Genomic DNA, 16519 nt, shown 5'->3' with positions numbered 1-16519 from the left:
GGCCACTCCATTTATTCTATTTGCCACAGAAAGAGCCCTGCTTGCCACGGGCACCAGGACTCTGCTTCTCTAAACAGAAGCTGCTGGCAAAAACAAACAAACAAACAAAAAAACAAAACAACAAAACAAAAAAAGGAAACATTCACTTCCCAAAGGATGTGTTCGTCCTGAAAGGTAGTTCTCTTCTCAGCTGCCAATAAAAAGAAAGCTATTTTGATGTGCCTGGGTGGCTCTGTTGGTTAAGTGTGGGGCTTTGGCTCAGGTGGTGATCTCAGGGTTCTTGAGTTCGAGCCCGCATCAGGCTTTGCACTGGTAGCGCGAAGCCTGCTTAGGATCCTCCCTCTCTGCCTCTCCCCCACTCTCTCTCTCTCAAAATAAATAAACGTTTTTTTTAAAAGTATATTTTTCAGTTAACAGCTCAATTTTTCAGGTATCAGAAATGCTAGAAACAATACAGTCTACAAGATCACGGACCTAGTGAAGTTCTTTGCGTGGGTACCTTTTCAACCCTTCGAATTCAAAATAGCAACACATGGGGTTTTGTCCTCACATTTTTCCCTCGAGAGGTATTAAGTTCTTTCAGAACTGGAATGTGATCTTTAAAGTGTCTAGCTATCTGAAGTCAAAGTAGTAATAGTATATCAAGTCATGCCAGTGAAAGACCCCTAATTGTCCCCTCTTCTCCCTGCCTCCTCCACCCCTCCCCAGACTCACTTTCAGCTCCAGAAGACAGAACAACCAGCAATACAAAGTACTCTTGGGAGGGGCACCGGGGTGGGTCAATTGGTTAAGCGTCCAACTTTAGCTCAGGTCATGATCTCACCATTCGTGGGTTTGAGCCCCGTGTCAGGCTCTGTGCTGACAGCTCAGAGCCTGGAGCCTGCTCTGGATTCTGTGGCTCCCTCTCTCTCTGCCCCTCCCCAACTCATGCTCTGTCCCTGTCTCTCTCAAAAATAAATAAAACCATTAAAAAAATTTTTTTAAGACTGTTAGGAAACCCTTTGGATGTCACCCATGAAAAGGGCCTATGTATGTGGGAATCCTGATCACTCACCTCCCTCGGGGCTCATCTAAGCTGTGTGGGGAGTAGATTTAGCTGTCAGTTTAATCTGCTTCCCGGAATGAGCTTGATGGGGTGGGGTGGGAGAGTCCCAACATTTAATTTCTTTGTGTGGGTCTGCCCATTGACTCAAAAACTCACGTTTATTTGAAACATGTACTGAACCCATACAGTATGCTTGATGCTATGCGGAGAAGCTGAAGCAGGGGGTGTCCTGAGTTCAGCGAGCTCCCAGTGTAGTGGAAGAAATGGAAACACACAACTGAAATATTTGGTCCAGTGCAGCATAAGAGTGGTCCCCCAATCCAATGTGGGCACTCCCGGTGGTCTTTTGGAGCAGGAAAGGCCAGAGCTGTGGAAGATCATTCAGAAATGAATGCTCAGCCCCCTGAATTCAAAATCAGGTGGGGAGGTCTTTGCCATAGAAAAACACCCTCGGGGCGCCTGGGTGGCTCAGTTGGTTAAGCATCTGACTCTTGATTTCGGCTCAGGTCATGACCTCACTGTTTGTGAAGTGCATTGGTCTCTGTGCTGATAGCACGCAACCTGCTTGGGATTCTCCGTCTCCCTCCCTCTCCGCCCCTCCCCTGCTCACACATGCATGTGCGCTCTCTCTCTCTCTCTCTCTCTCTCTCTCTCTCCCCCCCTTCTCTCCCTCTCAAAAATAACATTAAAAAAAAGAAAGAAAAATACCCTCAACATTCAAATACAGGGATCCGCAGTTCATCTAAATGATGGAATATTGCAGTTTTTAAACATTTTAAGTTTCATGTATATATATGTTTACACACATATATTTATTGCACGTATACACATATGTAGGTGTGTGTGTAAGTGTACGTACACACACACGTTTTTAATGGACAGGGGACTGTTCAAGAATATAAAGTAGGAAAAATTATAACAGGATAAAAACTATATATGTGATATAACAACTATCATTTTGGGTCAGTCTCAGCCTGTAGATAATGATGCTATTGGCTAGAAATGCCTGCGGGCACTCACCGGGGCCGGTACCACTTGTAGGGAGCCCCCCAGAGCCAGTGTGGTGACTGGACCAGCCCTTCCAGTTCTTGTTATGATTCCAAGACAAGTTCAGCAGTAACCATCAGGAAACTGAAAAATCAAGGCGTATTACTCACAAGTTTTGGAGGGCACACGGCATGCCTGGAGCCACCCAGGAGACCTCTGAGAGAAAGAGGAGGGGGGCCTGGGGTTCTTCCTTTACTGCCACGGAGGGTGGGGTGCCTAGCGTTTCTTGATTTCACTATTGGTGAACTTAAAACATAAGATCCAGAATTAAATCCCTCGGAGGGAAAGGCAAGCGGCTGGATGTTTCCCCTTCCCCAATTCCTAGATACAGTTGACTCACCCTGTCATTCTTCCCCAGTCTGTGGAGGTCCAGAAGCCTGCCAAAGACTTCTGCAGCTGCCGGTGGGCATCAGTGCTCTTGGTCCCCTGAGCTGCCGCCTCCCCCACCCTCAGGTTTATGCTGCTTGTTTGGGTCTAGAAGTGAAATTAACACCTCTTCACAGCACCCCCAAAATATCCATTCACACAGTGCAACATAAGCCTCTCCCCCATCCAGCTTCCCCCCACTTCCAAAACCCTTTGGTCAGAGGACACCCAGCCCACACACCCCCTCTCCTTCCTATTCCAAGGGACAAGATGTTCTTCCACGCTGAATCCAGAAAATGTATCAGTTTATTTTTCTCTGAAAAAGAAAGAATTTCACGCCAAAGAGGAATTCTGATGCCAGCTGTTACTTTAATTAAAAAAATAAAAAAATCAACTCATTACATACCAAAATGCTAACAGAGGAATTGCAAAGTCCAGGCACTGTGGGCAGTTATTTTCTTGGTGATTTTCTGTATTTCCCAAGTTTTCTGTGTATCCCTTTCCAAATAAGAAACACAAAAGGAAAAAAACGGTGTCATTGTTGATAGCACTCACTGATGAAGAGGGTGCAAAGGCCCCCGATGGAGGAGGAAAGGGGACCTGCCAGGGCAGGCAGGCTCCCTAGGGCAGGTGAGTTGGCGGAGCACGCCCCCTCGTGGGGCGTCCCGTTGGCGCCCTCCACTCTCCAGGGTCCGTTAGAGCTGCCTTTGCAAAGGTCACCCCAGGCGCCTCTTGGAAAGCCAGTGAATGATCTTGTCCCAGCCTCACCCTTCCCTGCGCGCCCTGCTGAGGGGAAAGGGGAGAGGCTGTGGCATTCTGGTGTGCCAGCTGCCACCAGGAAGGGGGGTCCTGGCTGCCAGGAGGGTGCAGAGTGGGAGAACTGCCGAGCAAGTCCACTTCCTAACAGCCTGCTTTAACCTCCTGGATTCATTAACCTTAGTTCTAATTAGCGCGGCTCCAGCGTTTTGCTGCCGCTCACCATCGCAGCTGCTTAATTGCCTGAACAGAACAGTTTGCCTATTTGGGGCTACAAATTAAAAGGTCTTGTTTCAGTTTGTGTGTTTCCTAATTTTAATTTAATTTGCAGCATTAATCCTTCTCAAGATTCACTAGCACGCAGCTCCGCTGTTTGCTAAAGCAAACAGCCCCGCCTCGGGCCTCCCCACCACTCTCGCTCTGCCGCCTAGGGGAGCCCCCAGATTTGTTGGGGAGGGGAAGATACACTCCAGCGGGACTGGGAGAAGTCTCTCTCCTGGAGAGGACTGGTTTGGTGAGATAGCTCCCACCCAACCACCTGCATACCCCAACACCACCGCCTCCCTGGTGCTGCTCTTGGCCTCCAGGGGCCTCATCTCTTCTCTTAGCTCTCCTCCCTTCTTCATGGTCTCATAATACTGCTCTCTGCATTTCCGCTGTTTGCACCAAACCTCCGCTCCAACTGGGAAAGGGCTGGGGGTTACCCTGTTGCCTGAACACCCCCTGAACTTTTCTAGTGGCTGGGACTGGGGGAGGGAGGGACGCTCTCCCCAGGCTCCACCCTCCCCTTGCAACCAGCCACTGAAAAGCCTCCTGCTCTCCAAGGTCTGCAGGACTCAAGTCACACGTCTTTAATAAAGATTGCCTCCCATTGTTCCGAGGCATCCCTTGGTGATGCCTTGATGACTCATTCAATAGCCATGCTCATCTGCCTGATGGCATCTTCTCTCAGCTTCCCCACTTTCCAAAACCATCACAGTGGGGGGTTAGGATTTCAATACTTGAATTTCCAGGGAGAGGAGTGGGGGGACACAAACATTCAGACCGTAGCAGTATCTGTGACCCAAACCATAGGACTGGCTGAGTACTGGTTTGGTACTCTCCACTGTGTCCAGTGGAGACAAATGTACTAGTGTCCCAATTATTACCACAGATCTGGTGGCTTAAAACAGAAATTTATTCTCTCAAAATTCTGGAGGCCAGAAGTCCAAAATAAAGGTGTCTGCAAGGCCACACCCCCTCTGGAGGCCCTAGGGAAGAATCCTTCCTTGCCTCTTCCAGCTCCTTGGTGGATCCCGGCATTCCTTGTGGCTGCATGTCTCCAATCTCTGCTTCCGTCTTCATATGGCCTTCTTCCCTGTGTGTGTCTGAGTTTTCTCATGTCACTTAAAGGACACTGTCATTGGATTTAGGGCCACCCTAAGTCCAGAATGATCTCACCTTGAGATTCTATAAGTTTAATTACAAGTGCAAAGATTCTATTTCCAAATAAAGTCGCATTCACGGGCACTAGAGGTTAGGACCTGGATCTATCTTTTAGCGGCCACTGTTCAGCCCACTGCAGAATGGCTTCTCACCTGGCCAGTCTTCCACTTGGAAGCAATACAAAGACGAGTATGCAAAAGACACTTAAATCCCAGATAACCAACAAAGTGGGTACTTCAGTCTCTGAAAGTGACCCTACCCTGTAAAATCAACACTGTGGGCAAAGCCTGGTTTGTTTTTAAGCTTCACCAGCACGCTGAGGCTTAGAGCAGGATGCTAGAAACAGATGGCAGCACTTCCCTGAGTTTTCTGGAGTTAACAGAAGTAAGACCGAGAGAGATGAAGCGTGAAGAAACAGAATGTAAAGACTTCTTCCCACACAAACTACCTGCACAGAGAGACCAAGGCAGAGTAACCGGTAGGTATATATTTGACAGATGAATGCGGAAGTGAATCTATAAACAAGTTAATGGTTCTTATAAAGCTGTGAATTTCTCTAACATGTAATCACATGCAAAAGAAGCAATGAAGGTAGATAAGTCCATTTAATTTGACCATTATTTATTAAATGTCTACTTTGCCTTCCGAGGCTGGAATTGAAGTGAGATATACGAGAGCTTAGACCAGTGATGGTGGTTGAGCTGGTGGTAAGACATCAGTTAATATTCATCCATTCATTCATTCACTTATTCATCCATTCATTCATTCTTCACATGGGGCAGGCAATGTGCTTGATGCAGAGTTGTTATCAAAAACATTTTGGCCAATATGTGTGTCCTTATTAATGCATTACAAGGCAGGATCTGATTATTACCATAATTTCAAAGTAGCAGGAAGCATAAATGATATTTTGAGAAACTTGCAACAACTGTGATGTAACATGACTACGTCTATGGAGTCTATTGTGACAAAGTCATGGATTCTGCTCCTACTACTAGGTCTGTTGCTACATCCGTAACTGAAGGAAATGCTAAATTTCAGTCAGAAGTTCACAAAAAGAGAGAGGTAGTTTTCCCATCCAGGTCTACAAACCACTTGATTATTGTGAGCTCCTGAGTTTAAAGTTCTAGGTACAACCACAAGAGAGACTAAACTCTGCCTGCTCCAACGTGGGGCAGGTGCCTTCACTGGCCCCCCAGGGGCCGTCCCTATGACATTGTGAAATGTGGATGAGGAAGGAGAGCCATTTCCACAAATGAGCGGGGTGGGGAGTGCAAGGGGCAGGATGAGAGATAGACACCGTGTGTCTATTACACTGGAAAATTGCTTAAACTGAGCAAAGACTCATTTGGTTGATCACGCACGTGTAATTCACTCCATTACTGTTAACAACCAAAATGTGGCTTCAGGCTGGACTATAATAAGAAATCAGTATACATGGCAAAATGGTTCATTTCCTCTTCTCAACTAAGCACCGGGACAAAGGCATCTTAGAAGAAATTAAAATCAGCAGGATGGAAAGTGAGAAAGAATTACTCAAGTACAATTAATAATCATTAATAATTAATAACCATTCCGCCCACACACTGGGATCCTACCCTTATTGCTAATAAGCTAAGGACTCAAGGGTTACATATCGCTCTGTGTGTATTTGTTAATTTCTTTTCAAGCATTCTATAATTATTCTCAAATTAGCCTTCAGTGTGAGCATGAGTCTACAGGGGAGATTCTTATTCTTTCATAACATTTCACAACGTGATCCCAATCCACCCCCAGACCCCCCTTTACCACTTCCCCACACCCACCATGTTCCAGCCACATAGAAAGTCTTGCCTCTTCCAGGTCAAGGAGATATATTTATGCTAAAAATTATTCACTGAAATTTATCTGAAATTCAAATTTAACTGAATACACGCTATTTTTATTTGCTACATAAATAAATAAACCCTACCCAGATCACACTTCGTACTTTCAAATGTCCTTGTCATTGTCACACTATCCTTTCCCTTAAGATGCACTCCGTTATCCCCTTGGCAAACTCAGTCTTCAAGAACCACCTCAAGCACCCTTCCTCTGGAGAACCTTCCCTATTTCCCTCAGGTAGATCATCCCGAGATAGTTTCTTATACCCATTAAAGACTTGAACAGTGAATTGGCTACCCGTCTCCCCCACTGACCACGAACTCTTCAAGGGTAGCACTGGGTCTGGGTATCTTTGTATCTTCATGCCTGGTGTGCAGTAGAGACTTAATAAGTGTTTGTGGAAGGAATGAATTAACGAATTTGTTGGTAAATGAACTGCTGCTCTTCCTATTAACAGCCTTCCTGCTCCTATTTCCCCTCGCCACACCGATTCATCTCCTTAAAACAATATTTTTCAAACCTCGGGCCATTCCTTAGTAAGAACACAAATTAATTTAGAGGATAAAAACCAGCGTGAAGCAGAATAGAATGGGGGAGAGTAGAGAGGGTGATGTGTAGCAGAGTGGAGTGGAGAACAGCACAGCTCACACAACACGGCTAAACCTTGATGAGTCTCAGGCACATGCGTGTATGCGTGTGCGTGCACATACTGGGTTTCACCAGAAAATGTATTTCTTACTGTAACTGATGGTCAAAGTAGTATGAGAGCCCTGTGAGGAACATCGGGATTGGTTGTTGGCTGTGAGTCTCTGTTAACATTTCTTGTGATTTCTTCACTCTCCCTCCAGACATCTTCGATGGCTCCCCATCTCCGACATTCGAGACCTTCTATGATCTGGCCTCAACCAAATGCTTAGGCTTTTCTTCCCACAACCGTCTCCACAAACCATCCACCCCAGATAAATGCCTGCTGCATGCCCACCGCCCCCGCTTAAATGGACAAGATATACTCTTTGCTCCCCAAAGTCTGTTTGCCTTCTCCGCTCCAGCCCATCCCTTAATGGCCTCTCTCCTGCTTCTTTTTTCCATAGAATTACCCCTGCTTCCTGACATCCAATCCAAAGCAAACTCCTACTTCCCTCAACCCTCTACAAAATCACCTTTTAAAAAACCCCAAATCCTGGGCCACTTGGGTGTCTCAGTCTGTTAAACACCCAACTCTTGCTTTCAGCCCAGGTCATGATCTCACGGTTCGTGATTTTGAGCCCTGCCTGGGGCTCCACGCTAACAGTTCAGAGCCTGCTTGGGATTTTCTCTCTCCCTCTCTCTCTCTGCCCCTCCCCAGCTCGCTCTCTCTGTCTCTCTCAAAATAAACTTAAAAAAAAATTAAAAACACCAAACCCAAATCCTATAATAGTTTCTTTCTAATGCCTTCTTACTTAGAAGCCCCTCCGTTCCTTACTGGTTCCTCCAATGGCCTTACGCACGGACAGGTGGCTCAAACTGGTGAGCACACACCTAATGTTTGCTGTAAAATACCATCAGGGTTTTTGTACCACCACGTGATTCCATGCTTTTCACATGGTGAGAATTGTCTGGGTTGTGTGGTGGATGTCGTTTGCACAGAATATAAAGTTGTTTGCGTACACAGTCTAGGTTCGATATGTCAGGTTTGCGTGAAGAGTGTCAGGCCAACTGCCACCTAAAAGTTCTTTTAATTGGCTGTGGCGTGTTCTCACAGTCACACAAATGACAAATAACTGAAGATTCTGGCCCCATTACTCCATGATTGATGTCAATAAGCCACACAACACTGAAGCTGCCAAATACGTTTTTTAGACTTTTTGGGAAACGACTTCAAAGCCTTTTGGAGAGAGATGCAGCGTATAAATATATTTCAGAACAAAGAATGCCGTATGGCTGTGTTGCACTTCATAGGTTTCGAAGTTCTGTGACATCGGTTACTTTCTGGTGATGTCCACTCCCACCGGTCATGACTAAAAGCGGCTTCCTTAACCATGTGTGCCCGTTCTGAAATGAGTGCGTACGAACCCAGGAAGCAAATGTTTTCTTGTACCCAAAGATCCTGCATGTTCTTCACAAATGCTGAAAATCAACTTAGAAGCATTATGTAATCTATTCAACCTGCTCAAATAAGTTCTGAATTCAGTTCAATAACTCCCCCTCCTTTCAGCAGTCTAGTGCGTAGCCGAGATCTAAAAAATAAATTGATACACATTTAAAAATCACGTAGAAGCATCTCCTACATACATCTTATTTGATCTTCAGAGCTGCGTGCCAGCAAGGTACATGTGAGGAAATTAAAATTAAGGAGCATTTCAGTAATGGTCTGAATTGTATACCTCCCAGATTCATGTGTTGAAGTTCTAACGCCTAATGTAAGCATATTTGGAAATAGAGCCTTTAAGGAAGTAGTTAGGGTTGAATGAGGTCATAAGGGTGGGGTCTAATCATCCAGGAATGGTGTCTTTCTAAGAAGAGGAAGAGACACCAGGTCTCTCTCTCTCTCTCTCTCTCTCTCTCTCTCTCTCACTTTCTGTCTCTCTCTCCCTCACTTCACACACAAAGAAGAAAGCCAGTTGAGGACACAGTGAGAAAGCAGCCAGGAAGAGAGGTCTCACCAGAAACCAACCCTAATCTTGGACTTCCAGCCTCCAGAGCTGTGAGAAAATACATTTCTGTTGTTTAAGCCACCCGGTCATTGGTATTCTGTTCAGCAGCCCAAACAGACAAATACAAATTCCAAAGTCAAACAGATAATAAACGCTGAAGATAGGATTTAAAACCAGATCTCTGGACACCAAGTCTAGCATTCTTTCTAATACACCAAGAGCAACGTTTTGGATCGGACTTTAGACTAAGTTCTGAACTTCCTAGGAACTCAGAGAAGTAAAATGAAACCTGTCTCCTCTGTACGCAGATCAATTACCGTGGTGGCTGTTTTCACTACTTCAAGCTTGCCCGGCTTTGGGGAGTTACTCCCAACACTTTGTCTTAACTTTCATTTTAACTTGATCGTGTGGCAGAGCTCTGAGGCCAGAGGCCGTAGCATGGACAGGCCGGGATGCAAGGTTTGTTCAGTGTCAGAATCTACCCCAAACTTTCTTCTGCTTTTCTTTTTTACTTTACCCACTGGTAAGGGCCCTGAGGCTGGAGACAGAGGCTCAGAGCAGCCAAAATCTACACCTGGTCTTCAGGGTTCGCCCCTACTCTCTACTACTTTTATCTTAGCTAGTATAAATAACAATAACCAAAGAACAGTATGTTCTGCTTTTCTCTCATGTCCTGTGCATTTTCTTATGCAACCAGTGAGCTAACTCCCTGGAAGCTGCATCCATCATTTCTAATTTCCATTGATAACGTTTAGTTCCAGTAACTGATGAGAGCTGCCAGTCCATACCATGGATGACCCCGCCATCCAGGAATCAAAAGTGTGTCAAGCCTTGCCCTCTCACCCTTTCTCTCTCCAAACCACGTGTTTCGGTGAGTCAGGGTCATTCTACTGAATCCCACTTCTCTTGGCACCAACTACTTGCTGTTGGCCCAAATGGGAGGCTTGAGGGGATAGACCTTCAGAGTTGCCAAGTCTCCCTCAAACTTCTGACACTACCTGCAAAGATAGAGTCCACCTACGAAGTTAAGAGGCCATGGTTTCCATGACTTTTCTCACTTCTGACACCAACCACAAATTCCGGGGGTTCCCAAAACCACCCTCCGTCTCCATCATGCATTCAAAGGATTCACAGAACGGGCTGAAAGCTGCAATAGTCATGGCTAGAGTTTATTACCGAGAAAGGATACCAGTGAAAGTCAGCCAAACAAGGAAACACATAGAGAAGAGTCTAGAAGGTTCCTAAATACAAAGCTTTCCATTGCCCTCAAGACATATTACCTTCCCATCACCAGTGTGTGACCATACACATGGAGCATCACCAACCAGGGAAATTCACCTAGTCTGCAGTGCCTAGAGTTATTATGGGAGCTTTATCTGCAGGTATTATTGATGAGCCATGGCGTTTAACTCAGCATTCAGCTCTTTCCCCAACCCCAGAGGTAGGGTTGATAACATGTGGCCCAAGGGACCCACCATGCATCACCTCGTTAGCATAAACTATCAAGTGTGACCTAAGAGGCCACTATAAATAAAAAAGACATTCCTGGCACTTGGAAAATTCCAAGAGTTTAGAGGTTACCTCCCAGGAACCAGGGACCAAGGCCAGACTTGTCTTTGAGCAAGGCAAGTTCTTTACTACACCTCTTTCACCTGCTTTTGCCTCCTAGAAATGCCCGACAAAGACGGAAAAATAAAAATAGTAGCTCTATTGAGAGTATATTAGCTGCCACTATACACTTATTTTTGCCTAATTCTTAAAATCCTATACGGTTGGTGCTGTTAATCCCATTTTACAGATAAGAAAATGAGGCTCAGAAAAGTTGCTGCCCCCAAAAAGTAAAGTTGCCCAAAGTTTTAGAGAGGTAAAGTAACAGATTTGACCTTGGTGACACAGCATACCCTTTGGGCTATTACGTCCATGTTGCCAATTACCTTCACTCATTCATTCTACAAACATTTATTTTATGTCTACTAGGTACCAGGAACTGTTCTAGGTGCTGGAGATCTAGCAAAGAACAAAACAGACAAGAATAACTGCTCAAATGGGGTCGATATTCTAATGGGAGGAAAACAGAAAATTAGCAAACAAGCAAAATACATAGTATTTTGAATGGTGATATTACTATGGAAAAAATAAAGCAACATGTACACCTTATTTAGATCTTTATTTAAACACATCAACGGTAACAAGACGTCTTTGAGACAAATGGGAAATTTGAATATGGACTGGTGTTGTGATACTATTGATGTTGTTAGACTGGATGACGGCATGATGTCTATGTTCCAAAAAAACAGGTATTTATCTATTAAAGATTTAGGCTGATTATGGATAGAGTAAGATTGCAAAAAGTGTTGATAATTATTGATGCTAGATGATACATATGTGAAGGGCCTTTATACTAATATTTCTAATTTGGGGTAGGCTTAAAATTTTACAGAACACAAAGTTTTTAAAAAAGAAAGAAAGCAATGGATGGGGGTGGCAGATAGGTCTTGCTACACAGCTTGCAAGATCAAACCGGTATATTGGAGAAGACCTTGCTAAGAAGATGACACCGGAGCAGTGCAGGGGAGGGGGCTATGAGGCTCTCTAGGGGAAGAACATTCCAGGCAGGGTCTAGTGCAGAGCACTGAGGTGGCAGTGTGCCTGGTAGGGCATGTTCAAAGGAAGAAGTCCATTTGCTGGAAAGGCATGAGCAACTGATTAAAGTAGAAGGTGCCACCAAAAAGTTAACAGAGATGGGATGCGTGGACCGGAGAGGAAGTAGAGGCATGGCCACATCCAGCCAAGAATCCATACCCCCCAAAACGAAGAATACCTACAAACCAGTAAGAAAAATGCAGGTAACCCAACAGAAAAATGGGCAGAAGACAGGAACAAGCACTTCACAGAGAAGTAAATGGCCAATAAGCATATGATGCTTATTGAAGTAGGTGCTCGACTTCATTAATCGTCAAGAAAATGCAAATTAAAACCACAATGCTACACCATCACACACCCACAGAAAGATTAAAATTAAAAGGCAGGCAATGCTAGGAATTAGCATTGAGGATGTGTAAGTTGCTACAAATTGCAGGGTCTACTAACACCCAACATATGCATAACCTTGAAGCAATCAATTCCATTTGTAGGTATATATCCAACAGAAAACCCTGTAAATTGTTCACCAAAGACTGGAACAAGAATGCTCACAGCAGCACTGTGCTTAAAAAACTGAAAACTGGGGCGCCTGGTGGCTTAGTCGGTTAAGCGCCGACTTCAGCTCAGGTCACGATCTCGCAGTCTGTGAGTTCGAGCCCCACATCGGGCTCTGGGCTGATGGCTCAGAGCCTGAAGCCTGCTTCCGATTCTGTGTCTCCCTCTCTGTCTGCCCCTCCCCCGTTCATGCTCTGTCTCTCTGTCTCAAAAATAAATAAACTTAAAAAAAAAAAAAGTTGCTGAGGATTCAACTCAGTTAAAAAAAAAAAAAAAAAAAAAAACTGAGAACTACCCAAATGCCCAGTAACAGCAAAATGGATAAACAGTGGGCTACAAAAAAGCATTTAAAATAACAAAATAAACCATATATATGAATCTCACAAAAAAAATAGTGAGCAAAGGAAGCAGACACAAAGAATACTGTGATTCCATGTATGTAAAGATCAACAACAAGCAAAACGAATCTGTGCTGGTAGAGGACAGGTTGTTGCTTACCACTGTGGAGAAAGTGACTGAAAAGGAGCATGGGAGATTGGGGAAGAGCTGATAATGTCCTGTTTCCTGATCTGGATGCTAGTTAAGTACATGCATTCAATTTGTGAACAGCTACCAAGCGGCACCCTGATGAGGTGTGCATTTTTCGGTATATTATGCTTCAATAAAATTTTTTTGAAAAATCACGTAGGGCCATCTTGGTTCCCTCCTCCAAGATAGTAGTGACATGGCCAACATGCAGATGCCCCTATCCTGCATCATATGCTGCAGGGCACGGGGGTTGTTGCCGGAAAAAGAGCAGAAGACGTGCCTTCTCAGCTCAAAGTTGCAACCTCAGTGGTTAAAGACACGGAAATGGACATGGCAAGTTTTTACTCCGAAGAAATGGGGCAGAACCGTAAACAAGAAAGGAAACTATGATGATAGCCACCTTCCCCTCAGCATTACAGATGTTGGTAAGGTACCTGATTGTATCTTATCTCACAGAGTATTTTTACACAAGGTCATGATGCCAGTTAAGTTGTGGCATCATTTTGAGACCAAACTGCTCAGAGTTCAAAGAAAAAGAGATTGAATGTTGCTAAGTGTAGACGTTATGAACTCTTCAAAAGCCAAAAATTATTACAGCTTTTCAAGCTAGATATGAAAAGGCCAATGGATCATCCTGCAGGTTTTAATTTCTAATACAGTAAATACTGATCTCTGTAACCTACATAAGCAAAAAGCTCTTTGCATCCTCAATAATTTTTTTGAAGAGTAGAGGATCTTGAGCCCAAAGGGAATAAATCACTGTGGAAGGTCCTCAGCCACACTAGGTTCATTTCTTCCTATGACCTCATACGGAGCTACTGTTCGGGGATTCTAGCAACCAACTAAATTTCTGTCTGGGCCTAGGTTACCATTCCTTCTATTCCTTCTGGCTCAGGAAGCTGCTTTTCAGTGACCTGGAGACATTAATCAACCTTAGCTTTTTCCTCCTCGGCATTGTGAGTTTTCTTTTTTGTTCATTAGTTTTTCCCTTTTTTCTCTATTCTTTTTTCCTCATCCTTATTCCTTTTTATTCTTTTATTTCTACTCTTCTCCATTTATTTTTCCTTTTACGTCATTTTTTTTCTTTTTAAATTCGTTTGTATCTGTTCAGTTTTGGTTTTGGGTTTTGGAGAGGGGAGGGCTCGTCTGACATTGCATTTTGACCCCATTACCAAGATCAGCTCCCCAGGAGAACTTCGAACTGGTTTTCTTTTGAGTTGATCTGGACCAACCTTCTCACCAGCTTTTCCCAAATGTGAGCCGACCTTAGGACACCTTGACTCCAAGTGCGGCCTTAGGTCCAACATGCTGCGGGGCCTCTCAGTCACCTCTGCCGAGGAGAGACTCAGACAACAGTGTCCTCAAGCCATTGGCCAGGGTAACGGGGCTGTGGTGAGGCTGGCCCAGCACATCCTGACCGGGAAAACGATGGCCGTGAAGATCACTGCTGAGACCCCACAGAACTCCGCCAGCCTCCAGAGACTACCCCGCAAAGCAGGACTCATGAAGGGCAGATCACCTCCACACGGCAAAACACTTAAAGTGGCTGCGGAACTGCCGGCCTCGTGAGGAGGGGCACTGGTGGAGGAGAGGTGTTCGAGCACCCGGTGGCCCACGGCAGTCGGAGAGAGAAGAGGCTGAAGGCAGATTCCATCACATAGCGTCCTCTGCGCAGACTGTCACCAGCGGTCCGTGCCTGTCACTAAGTATGACAGGCGCTGTCCATAGAGACTTAAAGGCAGAAAACCTGCCCTTAGATGCAGGTATGAGTATCGCGACTGCCAACTCCGGCTTCAGCAACAAGCTCACTTTTTCCAACAAGCCGGATGCCTTCTGTGGCAGCCCCCCGTGTGCCGCCACCGCTCGTCCAGGGAGTCCTTCAACACACACGGGCCAACACATTCCTGCCTCTTGAGGGACAGAGCTCCAAGGAGCTATGCCAGCCGGTGCTGAGCAGAACAGAGCACCTTCCATTCTAGCCCGTGGAAGGTGGAAATCTGCTGGAGAAGTTGCTCTTTGCCACCCGGTAAGAGGGGCAGGTGGGGGATACTAGGAAGACTCCGTGGGTTACTGTGGGTCATGAATCTGAGGGCCTGAAGGCCCAGGTGGAGCCCCTCTGTGACTACAAGGACCTGGGCCGGCTGAATTCGGGGTGCCCGTGGGTTACACCTGGAAGGAGAGACCCGGGACTCACTCACAGGCCAGAAGTGCAATGAGGCCATGGCCACCTACCTGCTCCCAGGGGGTGAGAGACCCGAGGGCGACCTCCCGCCCTGAAGCCTGAGCCTTCAGCTGATCTAACCAACAGCGGCTCCTGTCCCTACCTCCGAGGGACGCACAGGGGTCTCTGCCAACCCGCCTGAGAGGAAGACCACCCTGTCCCCCCTGCCCTGTCACCAACCTCTCCACCAGCAGGAATCAGAGCAGGAATTCCTCACTTTGGGAGAGAGCGGCCTGGGCCAGGCCTCCATGCAGAACGGCCAAGACAACCTAAGCCAGCCGGGGCCCCGGGCGGAGGCTTTCCACTTCCGCCACCGCCACCGTCCCGCAGGGCCCCTGCAGGAACCCAAGGCCCAGGCAGGCCTCTGGGCTGCGCCCTTGCCGAGTCCCCCGCGAGGAGCCACCGTCCAGCACGGCCCCCCAGCAGGTCCCGGTGGCCTCAAACCTCCAGGAGGAACCTTTGTCCGAGTGTGGCCGGTTGGAACCTGAAAGAACCTGAAAGGGGAAGACCCCCCCCCTCGCTCCTGGCGCGGCCGCGGAGCTGGTGACACCGCGGGAAGGACCCCTGCGCGGTACAGAACGGAGGTGACACAAGTGACAGCTCCGCCGCCCCCCACCCCCCAGCTGCTTCGGGAGGCGGCCGCCGGGACGGGACGGCCACACCGCAGTCCGGGGACACTGCTCCTCCGCCCGCGTTGTCTCCCCCGCCTTGCGCGGAGGGCAGGCGGCCCTGCGGGGGGACAGACACGGCGCCAGTGAGAGCGCACGAGGCTGAGGGAGCCCAGCTGGGCGGCCCCGTCGCCTCCTTCCCTGCGTGTGGCGGCGACACCAGCAACCGGGGACAGTGGGGAGCCTCCCGGTGCAAAAGGAAGGCCCCACTGTGCGCGCTGGAGGCCGTAGGCCAGCGGCCACCGAGGCCCCCGGTCTGCTAGCCTCGCTCCTGGTGTCGGAATGGATGGTTATGGCCGCCGGCTGGTGGCTGCTGCATCCCTCAAGTTATTTCTCGGCTGTTTCTGTCCTTGAGAAATAAGGCTCAGATCTAGGGCTCCCCTTCCCCGCCCTGCCTACTCCTGCGCTGTGGAACTTCCCCCATGCTCCAACAGGTCCAGGAGGGCATGGCCTGGCTCCTGGGGCACCCCAGCCAAGGCCCCACCCCACCCAGCATCCCTCCAGCACTTAGGTTCTCCTGAGGATCGAACAGAAAGTAAAAGAATATTTGGGTGGGGGAAGGGACTCTGTAAGACTTAATCTGAGAGGAATCGGGAGACACTAGAGTTTTCACAGAGAATTGACATAAGCTGACTGATGTTTCAGTGGGATCCCTGTGTCTGCTAAAGTGTTTAGGGGACCAGGGCAGAAGTGGGGAAGTACCAGGAAATATTGCCATGATCCAGGTGAGTGGAGATGGTGGATTGGACCAGGGTCGTGGAAGCAAAGG

General features: G+C 47.1%; 1 long non-coding RNA gene across 1 annotated transcript; it reads right to left on the bottom strand.

Annotated features, from left to right (window-relative positions):
* Positions 1-1217: 1217 nt before the first annotated feature.
* Positions 1218-2675, bottom strand: LOC122202728. Its single transcript, XR_006194848.1, has 3 exons — positions 2433-2675; positions 2066-2176; positions 1218-1412 (listed from the first exon to the last, which is right to left on the bottom strand). It is a non-coding gene; the product is annotated as an uncharacterized LOC122202728 (long non-coding RNA).
* Positions 2676-16519: the final 13844 nt, after the last annotated feature.

This window comes from Panthera leo, chromosome D2, assembly GCF_018350215.1.
Source record: "Panthera leo isolate Ple1 chromosome D2, P.leo_Ple1_pat1.1, whole genome shotgun sequence".
NCBI lineage: Eukaryota > Metazoa > Chordata > Mammalia > Carnivora > Felidae > Panthera > Panthera leo.
This window is presented reverse-complemented; position numbering and strand designations above follow the sequence as displayed.